We start from the raw sequence: 12,422 nt of genomic DNA, 5'->3' as shown, positions 1-12,422 counted from the left end.
CACACAGTCATCTGGAACAGCTGATGCTCTCATGCATGATTCCGTGTTGCTTGCCTCGAAGCCAGCATAGAAGTAATTTAGCTCGTATGGTAGGCTCGTGTCACTGGGCAGCTCGCGGCTGGGCTTCCCTTTGTCATCTGTAATAGTTTGCAAGCCCTGCCACATCAAACCAGCGTCGGAGCCAGTGGAGAACACTTCAATCTTAGTCCTGTATTGATGCTTTGCCTGTTTGATGGTTCGTCTGATGGCATAGCGGGATTTCTTATTAGCGCCGGGTTAGAGTCCCGCTCCTGTAAAGTGGCAGCTCTACCCTTTAGGTCAGTGCAGATGTTACCTGTAATCGATAGTATCTGGTTGGGGTATGTATGTACGTCTTGTGGGGACACGTCATCGATGCACTTATTGATGAAGCCAGTGACTGATGTGGTGTACTCCTCAATGCCATCAGAAGAATCCCGGAACTTATTCCAGTCGTGCCAGCAAACAGTCCTGTAGCTTAGCATCTGCGTCATCTGACCACTTCTTTATTAGGTCATTGGTGCTTCCTGCTTTAGATTTTGCTTGTAAGCAGGAATCAGGAGGATAGAATTATGGTCAGATTTGGCAAATGGAGGGTGAGGGAGAGCTTTGCACCGTCTCTGTGTGTGGAGTAAAGGTGGTCTCGAGCTTTTTTTCCTCTGGTTGCACATTTAACATGCTGGTAGAAATGAGGTAAAACAGATTTAATTTCCCTGTTAAAGTCCCCGGCCACAGGAGCCCACCTTTGGATGAGCATTTGCCTGTTTGCTTATGGCCTTATACAGCTCAATGAGTGTGGTCTTAGTGCCAGCATCGGTTTGTGGTGGTAAATAGACACTACAAAAAAATATAGATGAAAACTGTCTTGGCAAAAAGTGTGGTCTACAGCTTATCATGAGACACTCTACCTCAGGCGAGCAAAACCTCGAGACTTCCTTAAATATTAAAATTTTGTCACCAGCTGTTGTTTACAAATATACACCGCCACCCCTGTCTTACCGGAGCCAACTGTCTATTCTTGCCGATGCAGCGTAACCCCCGCCAGCTGTATTTTATCCATGTCGTCATTCAGCCACGACTCGGTGAAACATAAGAATTACCATTTTTAATGTCCCATTGGTATGAAATTCCCGATCGTAGCTCGTCTATTTTGTTATCCAATTATTGTACGTTGGCTAATAGGACTGATGGTAGAGGCAGATTACCCACTCGCCGTTGGATGCTTACAAGGCTCCCCGACCTACGTCCCCGATATCTCTGTCTCTTTCTCATGCGAATGACAGGGATGTGGGCCTTGTCAGGTGTCTGAAGTAAATCCTTTGCGTCTGAATCGTTAAAGAAAAAATCTTRGTCCAGTACGAGGTGAGTAATCGCTGTCCTGATATCCAGAAGCTCTTTTCAGTCACAAGGGACGGTGGCAGAAACATTATGTACAAAATAAATTACAAATAACGCGAAAAAACACGCACAATAGCACAATTGGTTAAGAGCCCGTAAAACAGCAGTGATCTCCTCCGGAGCCACTCTCACCACTCCTCCGGCGCCACTGTCACACATATATACACAGTACCAGTCAAAGGTTTGGACACACCTACTCATTCAAGGGTTTTTCTTTATTTTTACTARTTTTTACATTGTAGAATAATAGTGAAGACATCAGAACTATGAAATAACACATATGGAATCATGTAGTAAACAAAAAAAGTGTTAAACAAATCAAAATATATTTTAYGTAACCGCCCTTGCATTGATGACAGCTTTGCACACTCCTGGCATTCTCTCAACCAGCTTCATGAGGTAGCCACCTGGAATGAATTGCAATTAACAGGTGTGCTTTGTTAAAAGTTCATTTGTTATGGTCAAACACCATTTTGTCCAAAAGTTTACTATGGGTTGGTAACAGGCTGATTAGTTGGCTATTTGAGCCAGTAAAGGAGGCTTTACTATTCTTGGGTAGCGGAATTACTTTTGCTTCCCTCGAAGCCTAGGGTTACACACATTCTAGTAGGCCTAAATTGAAAATATGGCAAATAGGAGTGGCAATATTGTCTGCTATTATCCTCAGTAATATTTCATCCAAGTTGTCAGACCCCAGTGGCATGTCATTGATAGACACCAATCATTTTCTCACCTCTTTCACACTCACTTTACGGAATGCAAAATTACAATGCTGGTATTTCATAATTTGGTCAGATATACTTGGATGTGTAGTGTCAGTGTTTGTTGCTGACATGGCATGCCTAAGTTTGCTAATCTTGCCAATGAAAAAATCATTCAATGTAGTTYGCAATATCAGTTGGTTTTGTGATGAATGAGRCTTTTTCKCAGAATTTCACTTAAGGTGCTCCAAAGCTTTTTACTATCATTCTTCATATCATTTTTCTTTATTTCATAGTGTAGGGTTCAAGTCCGGGCTCTGGCTGGGRCACTCAAGGACATTCAGGGACTTGTCCCGAAGCCACTCCTGCATTGTCCTAAGCGCTCTGGAGCGGGTTTTCATCAAGTATCTCTCCGTTTATCTTTGACTTGATCCTGACTAGTCTCCCAGTCCCTGCCGTTGAAAAACATCGCCACAGCATGATGCTGCCACCACCATACTTTTCTGTAGGGATGGTGTCAGGTTTCCTCCAGACGTGATGCTTGGCATTCAGACCAAAGAGTTCAATCATGGTTTCATCAGACCAGAGAATCTTGTTTATCAAGGTCTGACAGTCTTTAGGTCCCTTTTGGCAAACTCCAAACAGGTTTTCATGTGCATTTTACTGAGAAGTGGCTTCCGTCTGGCCACTCTACCATAAAGGCCTGATTGGTGGAGTGCTGCAGAGATCACTGTCATGATCTCCCACAGAGGAACTCWCTCCATTGGGTTCTTGGTCACCTCCCTGACCAAGGCCCTTCTCCCCCGATTGCTCAGTTTGGCTGGGCGGCCAGCTCTAGGAAGAGTCTTGGTGGTTCCAAACCTCTTCCATTTAAGAATGATGGAGGCCACTGTGTTCTTGGGGACTTCAATGCTGCATACATTTTTTGGTACCCTTCCCCAGATCTGTATCTTGACACAATCCTGTCTCAGAGCTCTATGGACAATTTCTTCAACCTCATGGCTTGATTTTTGCTCTGACATGCACTACCAACTGTGGGACCTTATATAGACAGGTGTGTGCCTTTCCAAATCATTTAGAGCTTGATTGGCTCAGTGTCATGTCACTCATCGGGACACTACGTCAGTGCAAAATCTATACGGAGAGCTCGATAATTCAAGCCCCTTGGGTGCTGCCATAGAGTTACATTAGAAGTGCCCATCCAAGAAGGCTCAAGGTCATTGGCCACAGATAAAATAACGTCAAATCACMTTATATCTATKGAATATTGTAAGAGCTTTCATTGTCTGCTTATATGCCCCCTTTATTTATCCTACGGTTCAGACTTGATGTAAAGGGAGAATACTGTAAGAACAGCCCATGTTCTGAATTCCGTCGCTGTACATTTCAAAAGTGCTGAACAAATAGTTATATTGACTACGTCCAACCTAGCTTGCTTATTAATTGTCTTAATCGAAATTACGGATTGCCCCTTATCCGCTCGTCGTTCCCTTATGCCATAGTTTGTACATCTCAATTGTCAGTAGAAACCACATTTGTTTAAGCAAGTCAGCCATATCAGCTATGTTTTTTTAAAAGCGCTTATTTTATGACTTTTTGCAAATTCTATCAGTTTCCCACATCAATTCAACGTCATTACAGATTTTTTTTAGTAGAAACGTGAGAACAACGTTGATTCAACCAGTTTTTGCACAGTGGGGATAGACAGYGATAAAGAAACAGAGAGCGAGAGAGACAGACACAGAGACACAGAGAGAACTCGTTCACCAATTACCATTGTGCCACAGACTCAACTTCCATCCTGGAACTACATATCAAATGGGAGTGTTCATGTTTTTTTTACTTAACCTTTATTTAACCAGGTAAGACCCATTGGAGGCTAAAAAACGATTTTGCGAGGGCGACCTGGCAAGAGGAAAAATGTACTTGTCAGTTCAACACTGCACGAATCAAGACATTAGGCTTACTTTTTGATTTGACACAGCGCATACCATATTTATTTCCCATTTCTGGTGGCACAAGACTGTTTCATGTTTTTCTGAGCKCTTGTTGGAAGGGTAGTCAAATGTGGGGTTTGAGCGCCGCCTAGTGCTGAGTACAGATATAACCTGTATAATCTCTAAAAACTGCACGTCGGCTGTGGCACACACTCAGATCACAATCACGCATCTATAATAGATCACATATCTAAATGGAGCCCTAAATTACCCAGTCTAACAGTTTTAGATGTGATATGAGATAGTTGTGGTTATATTTGCAGGGATAATGGCTAAGCATCAGTCAATCTACTCATATAAAGATAGTAAGCGCTTAATTCAGTGGTTTAAAGCTCAGTTTCTCTTTTTCATACATTTTGGCTGACTTTAGTAGCCTACATCAGTCAACCAAATTTCTAATTAATGTCAGATCACATTCACTGTGTATCGGTCTGTAAATGGAGAGTCCACTAAAACTCAATTAAAATGACTTGAGGGCTCTTTAATGATTAATGAAGCCGAAGGTTAGTGTTAGACAAGGTGGCAAGTCAATGGCCGTTGGCCATAACCTGCATACGCGCAACCACACACACACACACACACACACTTATAATCAGAAAATATATGCCACTTATGCTTTATCAGCATGTTCAAGGCAATGGCTTGAAAAATCATGAGGAAATGCTCCAATGTTGAGTAGGCTACTACTGGTCATTCATAAACCACTCACTAGAACCAGAGGTCAGGTATGTTTAACATGTTTGACATCTGATTTTAGTTGATATCAAACTGAATCTTTCTRTTGTATAATTGTGTGGCAGGTAGCTACACTATGCATGTGTGTCTGGTTCTGTGCCTATACACAAACTTCACAAAGATAAATTAGCTCCCCGAGTTTCTCTCTCCCTCCCCTCCTTGACAGTCTTATTTTTCCTAATGTTTCCTAAGATCTAAAAGCTCTTTCAGGATGGGAGAAGAGGAATGAATACATGTTTCTCGTGTCAGACCAACGAGCAATAATTAGCGCCGAGTGGCTGAACCATAAGRGTTCCTTTCAGAAGAAACACATTCTTCATGTTCAAACGCTTGACACACACGTCGCGGGTAGCAGGTTTCTCTGTTGGAGCTAGCACTGTGGAACGTGCTCATTAGGGTAAGGATCTGCTGTATGCCCTCTGAGTCCTCCTGTTCTCCTGCTCGGCTCAGCAGGAATCCATCCCAGGCAGGCTTCAGAAAGACACTAATTACAGAAATCTCTGCTCTGGTACTGTAAGCTGTTAGCATGCTGAGGGGAGCGGAGCTCTGCCTGCTCATCCTGTGATGAGGGGACGGGAAGGTGAGACCGAGGTAAAAATCTCATTTTACAACATGTTCTTGTTATAGCTGGTTCTCTTCCTAAATCATATACTGTAAGTGGCATGATCAAGCCATGGTTTCAGTGGCGACTCGTRATTCAGGGCAGGGGGCTTGCCTGTTTTGCATGTTATTTTGGCATTAATAAGTGTCATCTATCAGTTTGCAAACAATGTAAAAAAATATATATAATTCAGTTAATAAAGCCGCATACAAACATGGTGTCTTTTTTGTTTTCTTGAGTAAGGCAGCTCCAAAATGCAGGTGTTTCAGCCTAGCTCAGTGCTTTCTGTGGTGGGGCAAGCCAGCAGAAAATACGGAGCGTTGCGCCGTGATTTGCTCAGTGTTCTGTCACTCATGGGGAAACTATGTCACCGGAAAGTCTAAGGGGAGACATTGAAAATTCTAGTCCTTTGGCTGCTGCCATAGAATTACATTYGAAGTGCCCATCCAAGAAGGCTCAAGGTCATTGGCCACAGATAAAATGACATCAAATCACGTTATATGTACAGTAGCTTTGATTGGACTGATCATGTCAAAATCATACTTTCAAAATCTTAGCTAGCAGTCAGCATCATGAATCAAGTCGACAATCTACTGGCAAATCCTTTCTAATCCTTGTTATATGAATAGAAATAATGAAGAGAAATTATAGTTAAAGCGTATCGGTGCTCATCMGCCATTGGACATAAACATTACACAACAAGTTGGAAATCGCAATTTCAACAATGAGTGGTTCGGAAGGAATCAGTGACAGTGGCTGTGTGGTCCCAAATCTGGGATTAAGGGGCTCTTTTCTAAATTTAAAATGGTAAACATTCAACATTGTGTCACATCTACTCCTGCTCCTCCCCTCCGGTGTTCGAAGTCGCCGGTATACTAACCACCGGTCCTGGCAACCATSATTACGCACAACTYGCATTAATRATTACGTGCACATCATCATGAGGCACACCTGGACTCTATTACCTCACTTATTACCTCCCCTATATCTGGCACTCCCTTAGGTTCCTTCCCCAGTCAGTATTGATCCTGTGTTTATGCAAAGATGCTACTGTTATGTTGTCGCGGTCCATGTTTGTTGTTTTATTAAACATTTCACCTGCACCTGATCCTCGACTCACAGCGTCTTCGTTACGGAAAACTGACTCAAACAATGGAAGCCGCAGMAGAACAAAATATCTCCCAGACGGTCAACGAGCAGGGATACCTTCTACGTCAACAGCAGGAACAGCTGSCACAACTGGGGACGGCTATGGGAGAGGTTCTTCGCAGTGTGCAACGTCTCGAACATACCCGAGAGGCGTTGCCGTCAATTAGCAGAGGATACTCCACAACCAGTGAACCAAGCGAGCCAGCACAACAGCCCATTCAGCAACCTGCTCAGGTCAGCGATGCCCGTTTGTCCCTCCCYGATAAATATGATGGCACCCCATCTAAATGCCGTGGCTTTCTACTTCGACTTTCTGGCTCCTCTACTTTACTCACAAGAGGGGAGCGCCCACRACCAAGAGGTCCAAGGTTGCCACAGTTATTTCTCTGCTGACTGGGTGGGTGTTAGGTAATTGAAGACAGCTGTTTCCCCTGACGAGAGGGAGGGTTCAGAGCTCCAGTCATCGATGGGGCCGACCGATCAGCTGCTTGAGAAATCCAGGATTCCATTTCCTGAAATACACACACACATACAAACCCACAACAACACAGAAACTGGGGAACGTAACAAGAAGCTTGAGGTCACGGTCAGCCCCACTTCCGGGTACTGGCCTCAGTCCAACGGGCAGGTGGAGAGGATGAACCTGGAGATGGGTAGGTTCCTGAGGTGTCACTGTCAGGACCGGCAGGGAGAGTGGGCTTGATTCCTTCCATGGGCAGAGTACCAGAACTCCCTACGTCACTCCTCCACTGGGTTGACCCACTTCCAGTGTGTTTTGGGTTTTCAYCCAGCCCTGGCTCCATGGACCYAAGTGCCTGCGGTTGATGAGTGGTTCCGGCGTGCAGAAGTGTGGAGCAATGCTCACGTGAAACTCCAGCGTGCTGTCCACCGTCAAAAGGAGCAGGCAGACCACCACCGCAGTGCGACTCCTGTGTTCCAGCCTGGGGATCGTGTCTGGCTTTCTACCAGCAACCTCCCACTCCGCTTGGCCTGCAAGAAACTGAGCCCCCAGTTTGTGGGACCGTTCAAGGTTCTTCAGAGGGTCAATGAGGTGACATATCGGTTATAGCTTTCCAGTGACTACTGTATCTCACCTTCTTTTCATGTCTCCCTTCTCAGGCCGGTGGTTCCTTGGCCCCTTTTTATTTTACCTTTATTTAACCAGGTAGGCCAGTTGAGAACAAGTTCTCATTTACAACTACGATCTGGCCAAGATAAAGCAGTGCGACAAAAACAGCAACACAGAGTTACACATAAATAAACGTACAGTCAATAACACAATAGAAATATCTATGTACAGTGTGTGCAAATGTAGAAGACTAGGGACGTAAAGGCAATAAATAGACCATAGAAGCAAAATAATTACAATTTAGCATTAACACTGGAGTGATAGATGTGCAGATGATGATGTGCAAGTTGAGATACTGGGGTGCAAAAGAGCAAGAGGGTAAGTAATAATATGGGGATGCGGTAGATTGGTTGTGCTATTTACAGATTGGCTATGTACAGGTACAGTGATCCAGTACCTGGTGGACTGGGAGGAGTATGGCCCAGAGGAGCGTTTTTTGGTTCCGGTGGAGGACATTCTGGATCCCAACATTATCCATGATTTCCATCTTCGCTGACCGGCCCGCTCCTCGTCCTCGGGTCGTTCCTCTGGCCAGTATACTAACTACCGGTCCTGGGCTCCATCATTACATGCACCTGCACGTCATCATGAGGCACATGTGGACTCAATTACCTCACTTATTACCTCCCTTTGGTTCCTTCCCCAGTCAGTATTGATCCTGTGTTTATGCAAAGACGCTACTGTTATGTTGTCTTGTTCCATGTTTGTTGTTTTATTAAACGTTTCACCTGCACCTACTTCTCAACTTACAGCGTCTTCGTTACACATTGGCTGTGCTGTCAATGAAGCARGACTTATGCAGCGCTCAAAACAACTGTTAACTCGTAACTGCGAAAACATGAGTTCAAGACAACTGGGAAGTCGGAAAATACGGAATTGTAAATCCGTCCTCCAGTTGTTTTGAAAGCACCATAAATCCAGAGAATGCCAGACTTTGATGACAAATTTTGCCCTRGAAGGACCGCTGCGCCATCTTCCTGTTCAAGTGAGCACAGCACAAGGTCCAAAAGTCCAAAAATGTATTGTATGCTGCTGCATAAWTTATGTAATATGCCAGGGAGATATGTATACTGTAGCTAAGAAAGTATTACTAAGTGTATGTTGTGAAGTAAGATGTTAGTAGCCCATGTGCCTCACCCTAATAATTTGGTCTATTTACACCTCTTAATTTCSCCTACTGTTCTGACTTGGTGCACATGTAGCCTATAACCTGTTTTTGAGAAATGTAATCATCGAATATTGGTGTACAGGGAGAACACTGTAAGAATGGGGCCCATGTTCTGAATTCTGTCGCTGTACATTTCAAAAGTGCTAAACAAATAGTTATATTGACTAACGTTACATCCGACCTAGCTCGCMCATTAATTTCTTAATCGAAACTACCGATTGCCTCTTATCCGCTCGTCATCCCCTTATGCCATAGTTTGTACATTTCAATTTACATTAGAAACCACATTTGTTTAAAGCAAGTCAGCCATATCAGCTTTTTTTAAAGGCAYTAAATGAGGCTGAATGAACTGTTTTGTTGACAGACAAGGCTCCACTGATAGCCAGGTGTCTGAATCTGATCCTTAGGTAAACATACTGTACACTACACTATAACCAAGACAGTGTGTTCGTTTTCCAATTCATTGTTAATAGGCCTGTTTTTCAGGCTGAAAGGTGTGAGATACTATCACTGGGGAGATTTTATTTTAATTTGTTTTRTAATGCATCTGTCTCTTTCTGCCAAGCAGCTGTACTTACAGAACCATTGTCTCCCTCCAAGAAGGGAGATTAAGATGTGATCAGTTTTGCCACCAGAAGCCCTGTGTCGAGAGCAAAGAGACAAGGACATTCGTCTTAATTCAGCCACGCACCTGTCAGCATTACACACACACACAATATTCCATCTCCTACGTGCCAACATGTGCAGCACTTTTTCTCTACTTTAGCTCCTGTTCTCTCCATTTCTGAAACAGCAAAAAGTGTGCAGGCAACAAGGAACCTGTTATCTCCTATTTTGAGTGTATTCTGCTGTTCATAWAAATATGACATAAATGCATGTATTTCAAGGCAGGATTGCTGCACTGCAAAACCCCTGTCTGTAATTAACCTGGAGTAAACTTTACTGAAGACTCTACCGTTATCTAATGTTGTTACATAACCTAAGTTAGTTCCACTTTATCCCGATCCAATAAGACTTGGGGTTCTCAGTTTTGCAAACCAATAGATCAGGGATGGACAGACCCACGGATCAATTGAAAAAATAAAAACAATTGAAACTCAGTCGGGGTCTCAACTTGCAAGTTAGAATAGTAAAATACACAAGGTGCAATTTCAAAATTTGGTTGRGCATCAGCAGTTTCTCTTGTTATGTCAGCCACTGAATTAGCCCATGTCAGCTAAACATTTTTAGATTGGTAAATTAGTCTAGTGGGCCAGCTATCTAAATGTTGTAATCATGGTCGAATTACCGGTCGGGAAGCCCCCACAGATTTTGTAAGTCAGTCTCACTCAGATATCATATTAAAAAKTGTCAACATTTCTCTCCACCCTATGGCAAAATGTGTAGAATTGCATAAAATTAGCTGTAAAATMTAGAATTGCATMAAATTAGTTATAAAATTGCAAAATCTTATCTCCCACCCATGGAAAAATGTGTACAATTGCTCAAAATGAACTCTAAAACTGAAAACATATCTCTCCACTGACAAGAAACGTTTTGCTCTAAATGTGGGTATGCAAACCCACGAGCAACTGCAGCCCCTCATGATGCCGGTCATTGGTGGCTGGATGGGATGTGGTCCAGGTGATGGTAGATGCTGTAGTGGTGGTGACAGCAGCAGCGCTTCACCGTTGGTGTTCTCCCTCCAGCAGCAAACCAAGAGCGAACTGGAAGCTTCATTTTTAAGGAGCTCCGGTAGCCCATTAGTTAATCAGGCCTAGGTGTGACAGGCCGGCCAACTCCAGTCTCCAAGGACACCAGCCAAGGAGGAGGAGTCTACAATAAATCAATTGGAAAGCACAAAAGGAGGCACAGCAAAACATAGAAATTCAACAAACCATAGAAATAAATGCAACATTTTAATAAGATGAGCAAAATATGTTAAAAAGATCAACACAAACTCAAAATAAAAGTAATAAATACACATAAAAGGGGAAACAAGGAAGGGCAAAACGTGACATGTTCTGGGTCAAGCTGTTTGTAGAAAGCTATTTGTCAAAAATTCCAGTTGTTGACATAACACTAAAGTACATTGAGTGAGCACATTGGAGTAGGGKGCATTAAAATAGTCCCGGAATCCTTGGAATGTCCCTACACGGTTGACGTTAATAATTAAATATGTTAGTGTCAGGGTTGCCATGTCCGTGATTTTCCTGAAATGGGCTACTTTGAAAACGATGTCGCGGGTGAAAATGTATTGGTCGCGTGTTGCGGGTTTTTGGGCTACATCTAAATTGCACCGCTGCCGCCAAAGCAATTTCTTACAAGTATATATTTCACTGTGACCTGCTGATTATCAGGCAGTGAGGCAGCCTGTTTCTGAGTGAGGGAGTGGGGAGGGCGGTGTGTGTGTGTGTGTGTTGAGAAGACAGTTGGCCGAGTCTCCGTGAGAGACAGAGCAGCACGCTCACACGTCCGTAGGCTATTTAGATTGTCATTATGGAGACACCTATTTCCAACCCCTTTWKCATAAAACATMAATTAACGCGCTAGAACTGATGGGCATAAGATTTTAGGCGCTTTAGTAAAATTCGCTTGGAAGTGGTTTAGACTGTATTCTAATCATATTAAGCGAAGGGTGTCTTGATTTGCACGCTTTGTACAAAATAATGAAATGCAGTACTACAGGATATTTCTTAACGTAGCTCTTTATTAGCTAGCTATAACTGGCATGTTCAAGTATCTCCAACCATGATCAACTGACCATGACCTAACCATCTGGGTGGTATTCAGTATGTTTACACATATGAATAATACAAAGAGTTTATGCATGCTCAGTTATTGGGTCTCGAGCGCTGCCCGATTAGACATTTTAAATTAAAGTTATGGAACTCCCTCTCGTGCTTCAGTTATGGGGAAAAGTCCACAATGAAATTGACATAAAAAATGTGGAGAATGACACATTTGCATCTGTTGGCCATCAATTACCCTATTCATTTATATGCCAATGTAGGCTACTGTAGTCTACCATTTTATACAATAAATACGTTGAAATMACAATATCACTGGAGTCATTGCAAATCAATTTGTGCCTCTTGTGCAGCCTAGCTGGAGCTTGKAAATGGGTTGAATAAATAGCCTATGACTTCAGTTTATTGTTGTAGTCTTGTGTTATTATTAATGGCCATGTTTAGTTAATGAAATTGGAAGTTATCAATTGTGATCATGGTCATAGTTCTATCGCAATTGCCATCAACTGTTGTTAGTGTAACGGTGAAATGGCTAGCTAGTTAGCGGTGGGTGCGCGCTAATAGCCTTTCAATCGGTGACGTCACTTGCTCTGAGACCTTGAAGTAGTGGTTCCCCTTTGCTCTGAGGGCCCACGGCTTTTGTGTGGACGATGGGTAACGATCTTCGTGGTTGATTGTTGTTGATGTGTGCAGAGGGTCCCTGGTTCGCGCCCGGGTCGGGGCGAGGGGACAGACTAAAGTTAACTGTTACATTAGAATGCATTAGATTGAAGGTAACGGTCAACCAGATTAGGCTA

Source organism: Salvelinus sp. IW2-2015, linkage group LG8 (genome assembly GCF_002910315.2).
Source record: "Salvelinus sp. IW2-2015 linkage group LG8, ASM291031v2, whole genome shotgun sequence".
Taxonomy (NCBI): Eukaryota; Metazoa; Chordata; class Actinopteri; order Salmoniformes; family Salmonidae; genus Salvelinus; species Salvelinus sp. IW2-2015.
Note: the sequence above shows the minus strand (reverse complement) of the source record.